Genomic DNA, 11,029 nt, shown 5'->3' with positions numbered 1-11,029 from the left:
ATTATCATGGTAGAAAAGAGAAAGATGGAAAAAAATATATACACACCAAACACCTAGAATAATTATCGTTGGTAGGAAATTGCTTTTACTATTATTATTATTATTATTATGGAATAATATTGGGAGAGCAATTCACCAGGCTATCTGATTTCAAGCTTATGAATTAAACTTGTACATTGTTTCACATTAATTCATCCTAATTCATATTCATTTGAATATCAACCCTTTGAAATCTTTGATACACTAGAATACATATTTGATAAAATGAAAATCTAGATTGTATTTAAAGCTATTTCATGACAATAGATATCACTAGATGTTAATATCTTCTTTATTTTCAAGGTGATTCATAAGAATTAGTTTTAATCAGTAATCAAATGCAATAAGAGTAAATCAAATGCTTCAAACTCGTTGATTATAATCAGTAACTTTGATTAAACTTTTTCCACTGGTCCCATGATTTACACTTCTAGTTGCATATCAGAAATTTATTAATAATTATATATTAACTGCCAATGGATAGATGAAGTTTATTCAGTGTTTTCTGTGTATAAGTGGATATAAATAATTCACAAGGTTCAGATTATATTGCATCAAAATGGCTCCAAGTTCTGATCAATATGAGTTGGAAATATTTCTCTTTTTTTCATAATAAACTCATAGACTTGAGCTTTTCAAGTTTTTCTGATTCTCTGATATCTTTCCTTGTTCTTTTCCGTTCCATGAGAAAAGATGAATTTTTATTTACACAGACAGGGAGTAAAAAATGGTGAGTGGAAAAAAAGGAAAAATCTACTCAAAAATTAGGAGTAACTATACTCATTGGAACTGATTTTTGCTTCTTTTTTCCCTCAAACTTGGAAAAGAAAAGCAAAAACAATTGCTTACATTTGTGGTTTCTCCATAACTCAGCAAATGGCTCGAAAGTTCATAATAACTAATAAGACCTACGACTTTTGTTACATTTATTTTTAGATATCTTTCTTGTACATGTATTCCACTTACAGGTAAAGTTATTAACTACCAAACTTATTGCTATTTATGTTTACATGGATTTTTATCAAGGTTAACATGATGAAAGTCATTTCGACTCCAACATCATTAGTTGCAATCAAGTTTCCCCTAAATGAATTTACCCTGAATGTTCATGAAAGAGCATTTGACTCGAGGCTACTTGAGTTACTTTATCCGTCTTTGTTAGTTTTTTTCCAACAGAAATGCAATTGCTACTTCAATTGGGTAGCAAATAATATCCACTAACTGGCCAATGCTAATAAATGAACATATTTGTTTCCATTTACTTGAAAATATTGATATTTATCATCTATCAAATCTGATATATAAAATATCAATTGTTATCATTAACCATTATTATGAGAAAATTTTTCTTTTTATAAGCTCATGAATTAGTATATTAACCAATGTTTTATTTTTTGAAAAGTTTATTTATCTATCGATTGTAATATTATGATCATCATGACATAAAGGTTTTCAGGTAAGAAATTTTCTTGACTAATATTTTTAAGCCTACTGGAAATGCTGAGCTTCAAAATTTTATATCAATTCGTTGAATTAGAGTTCTAATTGAGTTACAGTAGAAATTATCCGACCATCAGGAAGATAACTCTAGTTTGGAAAGGGGAAAAAAGTTCGAGGATAAGCAATTTCTTTTTTTTTCTGTTGATTTGTTTTCATTTCCTTTCCTTTTCTATTGAACATAAAAGACTTTTATTCAGCAATCTTTTATCATTCACCCTGATAGTTTCCATTGTTGATCATGTCCGCAAACTTATATGTCACAATAATCTCATAGGTATATTACAATAATGAAATAGATTATGTTAGTCCAGTTTCAAGTTTCCTTTTCCGTTTTTCAAGGAAAGAAATTGAAAATCTCAAAACATATTGGATCTCTTAGATAATTAAAAGTAACAGGGAAAATTTTCCACGAGATTGTAAAGATCAAAATAACAGGATTAAAGTGCAATGATTGAACAATAGATTATTAGACAATTAGAAATTAAATCAAACTAAATGAATACCATGATAACATTGAAAGCAGTTTATTGCCTGAGGATAATACTGAATTGATGATAACGATCATTTTTTCATCCATTTTTTTCAGTTAGTTTTATTTGGATTCCACTTTATTTCCTCATTGGAAAATGTTGAGTAAATATTTCCAGAAATAATACATTCCTATTAATCTGAACTCCAATTCAATACGATTTTTATATCTTTATGAACTAAATAAAAGTTAGAACTTTTAACATTGGATAAACTATTTGACTCTCTTTTCTCTCTTTTTTTCAACCATTTGAAAGATTAATTTGAAAAGTAAATCCAAATACAATTGACTCACCTTATCGATTAAATTGTTGCTCTATTGGTACAATGAATGTTTCTCATGTAGTATAAGTAGTTAGCACTTGGAGTTGATTAAATTGCAATTGATTAACTGTTTAACATCCTTGCTTATGATGGCAACGGTGAAATGATTAATCAATCTTCAGAAAATTGTTACCTGTAAATTGTGAATAAAATGAGAGAAAAAACAGTTGAGAGAATATAAAAAGCTTCATTAGAAATTAATCGACTGGAGATTAATTCAATATCATGATAATTAAAAATATGTGACATTTTGATAAGTTGATAATATTTATGTTGTCTCTTTTAGTTTAAGTCTCGTGTATATAACTTGAGCGAAACATGAAATTTTTAACTTCTATCAAAATTATAACTACAATTGAAGTTTTCCGTCTTATTTTTACCTGATCTCATGCAAGCAAATAAAAATTATAAATATCGTTTTAGGTATTGACTGGTTATTACTAAGGTAAAAGTTCATTATGATGGAGTATTTTAACATGCAAGGCTCAGTCGTTTCATTTCTACTCTTAGCATGATGGATCATTCCGGAAATATGTGAATATCTCATGATTATTTAGATCAAAACTAGATTATTTAAGTATCTTGAAAATACAAAAGCCAAATACTAGTAAATCATTATCAATTGGTGGTGTGGTATGAACAGATAGTGATCAAGTTAAGAGTGAAATGGTTCTTAACGCTAGTGACTGGGGAGATGAACCTGATCTTAAAGCATAAATTGCTTAAATTCAAATGACTTTTCTGTATGATTTTATTAACCGATTGTTAGATCACGTTTATTAGAAATTTTAGTAGTTATACAAAGACCGAGCCTGGGCCAAGCGTCCATACTGGACCAAACTTTTTCGGTCATTTTTTTGGCGCGCAATTTAAATAAATAAAAAAACAAAAAGGTATTAGCATGAAAATGAAGCTATTATAGCTTTTTAATGGAAAATTAAACGAAATCAAATTCCTCGTGAGGACTCTCTTTCTTTTAATTCAATTTCACGAGTTTTGGCCTCCCATCATCGCTCGTATCGGAAAAAAAGTCGTCTTTGGGAAGACCAGTATACCGCTCAAGGCGGATCAATAAGTAATTAATATAATTATCTTTCTCAGATATTTCTTTTTCTTGCTTGACAATCTTTTCCGATTGTTCAAAACCCTTATCTGAAAGCCGATCCATCTTATTGACACTTCTGGTCCAGTATAGACGCTTGGCCCAGACCCGGTCTTTGTATAACTAATAATTTTCAAGTCTTAGCTTGTATTTTAACACTGAGGTAATTAGATTTTGAGGCTTGCTATGCGTAAGATTGATATCCTCAAATACAGTCAAACCATTTGTGTTGAATCCAAGTTCTTTTTCTTATGAATCTTTTCTTAGGCAAATCGTTTTAATCCATTGGTTCTAAAAAAAGGTCCAAACTTTGTTATTTCCTTTGGATCTTTTTCTACTTATTTATTAGATTGGAAGGATTGTAAATCCTTCGAGACTTTGACCAATATACATCCTGATATTCTCGTAATAATTATTAAGCGAGAACATACTTTCTGAAAGTTTGTTAATTTTCATACAGAGACTCGTGGATTTAGGATACTGAAATGGAATTCATTTTTTTTAAAGATTTTTAATCGTGGATTTGATAATAAATTTCTTTTTCTTGTAACCTAGTCGTTTTCTCTCTCCTCTCTTTTTCTCGCGTCTCTTTCTCTTTCATTCACAACTTTGACGAGGTACTACATAAAACTGGTACCTAGACAAATCACCTAGTAGTTGAAATATATATAGTCCAGGACAACCTTTAAACTCCAATACAAAAAAATCAAAGTCATTTTCTTGTTAAGAATCAAGATCATATGAAATTTGAGTAATTATTCGAGGTCATAATTTTGGGTATTTTCTAAATCACAACGGAAATAATGATAATTCTAAGATTTTCCAACTCATAAATTTAACATTGAGTTCTTCGTATATAAAGCTTTCTTTTTTCGAGCCAATCATTCACAACAATGTTCAAGTTTAAGTGTACTGAGTGTACACAAAATTTTGAAATTGAAACTAATTCTAATAAGCATGTTGAAAAGTGTCAATCTGTATTTTCTTCTACAAAAAAGCGCATTCAAATAGTTTTTATCATTCTTCATTCTTCAAAATATTGATTCAATGGATCCAGAGAGTTTTTTCACAGAGAAGTCGAAGAATTATGAAAGTTTATTAAATTATGTTCATGAAAATTTTGGAATATTCAAGTTTCAAATATGTCTTCAGATTGAATTTGTTAGACCAGATGGCAGTAAAATCATTACATATCTTTGTTCAGCAATAAAACAGTAATGAAGATCGAACAAACCAATGATTTTCTACTAGATTGTAAACAGGAAATAAATGGACGAATCGATACGTTTACACATTTTGGAAGTGGTTGGATTATCGATAAAATTCTTATAGTACGTATATCTAAATACATACCACACACAGGTGGGTGTTTTAGTAGGCCTTACCAAATTGGATTTAAAATAATGGTGCTATAATATCTCCAAAATGTGAAAAAGATTGTTTCATGTAGTGTGTACTTATTGGTCTTCATCAACCTCAGTTTCATCCAAAGGGATTTGAGAATTCGAAAGCATCAGTATTATTACTCATGGTGTTTTGAAATTTCATTTGTTTTAGAAGAGCGATAAGAGCAATAAAGGTGCTAATTAATTGTGAAAATCTTCAATAGGATTATATTCCATTACGATAGAAAAGTAACAAAACTGAAATCAGAAAAAATTAAAATCAAAATAAGAATATGAAATAAGAACCAGAATCATAATTAAATCAGAAACAAAGTTGGAACCAGAATCAGAACTAGAATCAACAATGAGATAGAGCTAATCGTTAAAGTTGAGTGGTAATTGGTAAGTTGGAAAATAAATCACAATCAATTGAAATATAACCAATGAAATGATTTAAATATTATTATTTAGATTATCACAATTAACTAATTTTAATCAAAAAATTACTTTATTAACTTTTAACAAGACCAGAAGAAGACAACAAAATTAATTGAAGAAATTAACTAATTTCTTTAAATCTTAATGATTAGCTTATCAATTTTAGTCAAAAACAATTTGATTTCAATACATGATTATTGTTGGCAAACTCAAGTTGTAATAAAAATAATGTTCAATTTGTTGTGATAACAAACAGGGTGTTAATTTGGTCCGTCGCGCTGATTGCAGCAACTATAGTTAACTTACGATTTGTAAAAAACAATTCAAGGCATCTATTCGGAAAAGTGGTTATGTGTACTGCTAAAATTTGTGTTAACATCAGGTGGAGACAACAAGAAAAGATTTAACTCTACCCCAAATCTTTATACCAATGCAGTAAAATTTTTGTTTCCTAAAAAATCCAATGTAGTTCAATTTAACGTTCAAAAGCACTTGGATTATATCTCATCCTTGGATTCATAGGAATCAGATAAGTACATTGCTATACAGACAAAATATAACGGTGAATTAAGAATTCAAATTCATTGAAAATTTAAACATCATACATTATTGTGGATTAATGATTCAAAATGAATATCAAATAAAACATTAAACATGAGTGATTGAAAATCCAATTAAAATCCCTGATTAAAATTGCTCGATAAAGTCGATAAAGTTTTTCTAAATCTAATATTAATACAAATAAATAACTGCAAACATCTTCACACCAACATAGTGTGATGAAGTAAATTTCATCACCTCTACCTTTCTCTTTCTCTCTCACTCAAATTCCTTTCTCTCTTTCTCCTCGCTCCACCCACATTCCTTTTCCTCTTTCTTCTTTACCTTTCTACCTTTTTCTTTTTTCTCTTCATTTCCTTTTTCTTCATTTTGGTAGAAACCTCAACAACAACTATAACAAATAATTGTTGGTGTGAAAGTGCCTTTTCCTTAAATATTTTTAATAATTACATGTGAAATTTAATTCTTTTTATACAAAACGAAAGGTAAAGTTTATAATTATATTTCAATATAATTTCCTTCCCTTCCCCAAACATTTCCTTACCACAACGGGTGTCCGTTGTGGTGGAATTCCTACCTCTCCCTGATTCGTTTTTTGATATATTGAAACTTCAATGATTCGGGTGCACGAATCATTGAAAGGAAGTATGTTGAATCTAATAGATTAAAGAAAAATTAGATCAGAAAAAGGTTAATAAAAATATATCATCAAATCTTAACGCCGCCGAACATCACAGCCGAATCTCATCAAGGCCGAATCTCATTATAGTTGAATCTCATCACAATAAAGCCTTTACCTCTATAGCAAATTACAACAAAATTAAATCACAATTAAAAAATTTTAGGACTAATCCTAACTCGAGTTAAACCAGAATCTCATCAACAGAATCTCATCACCAGAATCTCATCGTCAGAATTTTATCATTAGAATCTTTACCACCTCATCGAACTAACCGGGTAGCCCGATTAGTCATCTTTATTTATCTTTATCTTATATTTTATGTATAAGGTTATTTAACTAATAAGGTTACAATTCCCAAGTTAGAGAAAAATCAATTATAATCAGACAATTATTAATTAAGACCATTAGCTAAATAATCGATTCAGAAAAAGGAAAGGGATTTTCAGGTTTGACTTTCAACGAATTGATAAATTTATACATCATCACCCATGAACACCATATACCATTGATACACCATCCACCAGTCGAGATATTGTTTGGTACTTTTCTACACCGAACGAAGAGCAAAGGAAATCATCTTAATCAAATTTATCCCCTCACAATATAAACGGATTTAAATAATTAATCTTTATTTTTTTCAACTTGTATGCAATTGATTTTCTCAATTCTTTTCTTTTAATTTGTGTTAAAATGATTTTCATCAATTTTTTTCTATTGATTTGTATTCTTATATTTCTTCCTCTTTATTATACCTTAATCTCTTTAAAGTTCATCCTCAATTATAAATCAATTCTTACCTTGTATACTTTTTCAAAAGTTTCATAGAATTATCTCTATTAAACTTTAATTTGCCATACTTAAAATCGTCACAAAAAACAAACGTGACAATAGCCTAGAAATGGTAAAGTGTCAAAGTCCGGATATTTGCTTTTTTGCCCTGTATAAGATTTAACTTCAGGCGAATTGTGAAAATCAAGATTAGCATTTACGAGTAGAATTGTTTGGTGATAGTATGAGACATATTTTCTAATATTCAGTGTTCATCTGAAGATGAAGCATCTATTAGCTTGGAGCAATCATCAGTAAATGAATGATAAAACTGAATTAACATCGAAAAAGAGATAAGTAGACATAATATGACTGACGCCTAATTATCTGAATATTAATATTATTCAGTGCATATTAGATAATCTTGATGACCCACTAGCTTAAAACTGTAATAACGATAATCCTCTTAAGGATTAGGCTTATTTCCAGAAATACTTGTTAAATGGGATTGAAAAAAATCAAATTTGAATTTATCGGATGTCTACTAACTCTCTTTAGTCATATTAGGATAGTAGGATTTTATCAATCCTTTGGTCAAGATAATATGTGTATGAGTTTGTATTATTGTGTTGTGATTTAGTTTATTTTTATTTACTAATGTTGATCAGTAAGTTGATCGTTACTAACAATCAAAGAAAGTATTGATCTAAGTTGATAGTTATTTTCATGAATATTACTCAACATTAGGGAATGAAGATAAAAAGATGAAGCTAATTCAAAGTTATATATTTACATGGTGGATTAATTTGGTTTGTATACACACCGGGTATTACAACAGGATTTACCATGTTTACCAGTCTAATCACATTCTTGTTACCATTAACATATTGATTGAATTAGTTTGAACAATTAATAATTCATGGAAATGTTTATTAGCTTCACATAGACACACTTTATATCAATGAATGTTGATTAAAATGAAGTAACATAGTAAATTAACACACAAACTGTAGGTGAAAGTTTGAAGGTTGTAGATTGAGGTGGAAAAAGAGAGAGACAGAGAGATGAGTTGAGTTGAGCTGAGCTGAGGCGAGGGAGTGAAAGTGATAATTATTTATTTATCATGTTGATAGCATATAAAAGGGTAAACAATTTCATTATCATGTAATAAACTTTGAAATAACAAGAAAAGTTTATCTGATGAATTGAAATTACTCATACTGACCATTTAATGGTCAATGTTATACAACTAATAGCAATCAAAATTTTTCTTAAGTTGGGTGGGAAAGTTAGAGACCATTATCACCAGTAAATAGGTGTAAATAGATGACCAGATGAAAACAGTGATTACCTTTTTCCAAGTGAATTGTAGGTTAGACACTTTTGTAATATATAAAAGAAGCTAGAATAATATAAATTCAGTGGAAAGGAAGAAAATATTGAGAAGAAAATTTATTTTTCTCTTCGTCTTTTTCCCCTCTGTTCAATTCCAATTTAATGGTAACATCCATTACTAAAGTGGCTACATTTTTCACTACAATGAATCAGCTAAATTTTGGGTAAAACTCAATTCTAATAGATGATTATTATCACGATGACCAATCTCAATTTCATTGTGTAAGAGAAAATAAAATTGAAAATATGAATCTAAATTTCTTGGGTTAATAGAAAGTTATATAAGTCCACATTTCTATTAGTTTAAATTTCATATGATAAACCTAATTCTCTAGAATTCAGATAATATTAAGTAATTGATAGTTATAATGATTACCAGTATCATAGTATCAATTTAATAATCAATTAGAGATAATATTGTATACGTGCAGATGAATTCTGATTAAGATTATCTTGAACATGGGTCACAAGAATAGCTTTAACCTTTATAAGTAAAAAAAAGTATCACGATAATGATGAAAACAAGGCGTTGATTCTTGAATATGAATATTTATCTGAAAAATTCATATTTCTACTTTGATATCTGCTCTGTTTTTTTACTCAAGATAATGTAGGGACATAGATTATTATTATCATCATTATCTTTATTATTGCTTTCACCAAGATGATGATGATAATGATAATATAACATTTATTACCCATTGCTAATAGGTAAAATGAAGGGTTACCATGAAATGTGAAGGCAAAAGAAAACTGTAAAGGTAAAGCTGATGAATTGATTTCAGATTAAAGTTGTATGTGTACTATTATTGTCATCATGATGATTACTACATCTCATGGAGATAACTGCAAGAGAGATACATGATAATCTATATAGATATATTTATATTGTTACGATCGGATATTATGACAATATTACTTTCAATTCCTGAGAGTTTTCACTGTCTTGATCTCTCGACATGGAAATAATTTACCTTCCAATTCTGTAAAATTACTAACAAAATTGTTAGCAGTAGCATAAAGTATATGCTATACAGTTAATCTTTCAATTGATTCATTGCAAAGTCGTGTAGTTGAATAGTTTCAACACATCGTATGTACTAATACTATGCGTAAATCTAACAATTTTTCGTTGAGATTTCATGAAAAACCAGAAAGACTAGAAAAACTAAGAGACTTGATATGTAAGTCTCTTACAACAGTGAGAAAAACAATTACTTTGAAAATAAGAAAAGAGGAAAAGTTGTGACGATGAAATTACTCACAATGTACAATCACCTTGAGGCCAATTGAAACCACTTAAACCTCATCATAAGTGTGATCATGATTATCAATATTCTGATTGTCTTTGGCTCAGTTATGCCATCTAAAGAGCTCTTCTTCCTATTCATCAATACTGAACATTATTGTTAATCATAATATTAATTTTAGATGAACATATACTTTTATTTATCAATTTCCCTTGAGTAAAGTTGGAACTTTTTTCTCTCTCTGTAACTTTTTCTGATTCTATTTTGTTCCTCTTTTGCTTACCCCTGAAGTGACTTGAATTCACCTTTGTTACCCTTTGCATATATATATATTCAGTTCAATATGTTTAAAGCATTTTCATTGTCACCACCATCATCTCCACTACCCAAAGGAAACGATCAGGCTCAGCTGAAGCTCCTCGATGAATTATATCAATCACATCCAATTTTCTGTAGCATTTTTATGTTTCAATCAAAATCTTACTCAAGAGACTTTTCAAGAGAGTAAGATGAATATAAGGAATTCTCAATGAGTATGGAATAAATTTTCTTATCCTGAAACATGATTCATTTTGAGAGTAAGAGAATCGAAGACGTATAAAGAAAAGAAAGAGATAAAATTTCGAAAATTAGATGAAAAAGTACCATGATAATATTTTTCTTTTACTCGATATCAATCAGAACTTTCGAGAGACAAAAACAAAAGTTGAATTATTATGCACGTTATCTTTGTTGGTGATCATTCAGCGTCACCATGTATCTTCACAATTTAACTCCCAAATCCCATGATAATATTACATGTAGGAAACAATCAATTTAGAATAAAAAAAGAAAGTTGAACATATCAAATTAAACATCAACAATAAATACATGTATTTATAATAACTAGAAGTAAGAAATTTATTCAATAAACGTTTCGTCAATATCTCTCAACATAAATTCAAAAGTTGTCACTTTTAATATTGATCAAAATTGACACAAATTGTTAAACGAGGTGAAATTAAATTTACTCAAGATAAACACTTGATTCAAATTTCATCTCAATCTTTGACATGAA

This window comes from Panonychus citri, unplaced genomic scaffold (genome assembly GCF_014898815.1).
Source record: "Panonychus citri isolate SS breed McGregor unplaced genomic scaffold, ASM1489881v1 Contig00140, whole genome shotgun sequence".
Classification (NCBI taxonomy): domain Eukaryota; kingdom Metazoa; phylum Arthropoda; class Arachnida; order Trombidiformes; family Tetranychidae; genus Panonychus; species Panonychus citri.
Note: the sequence above shows the minus strand (reverse complement) of the source record.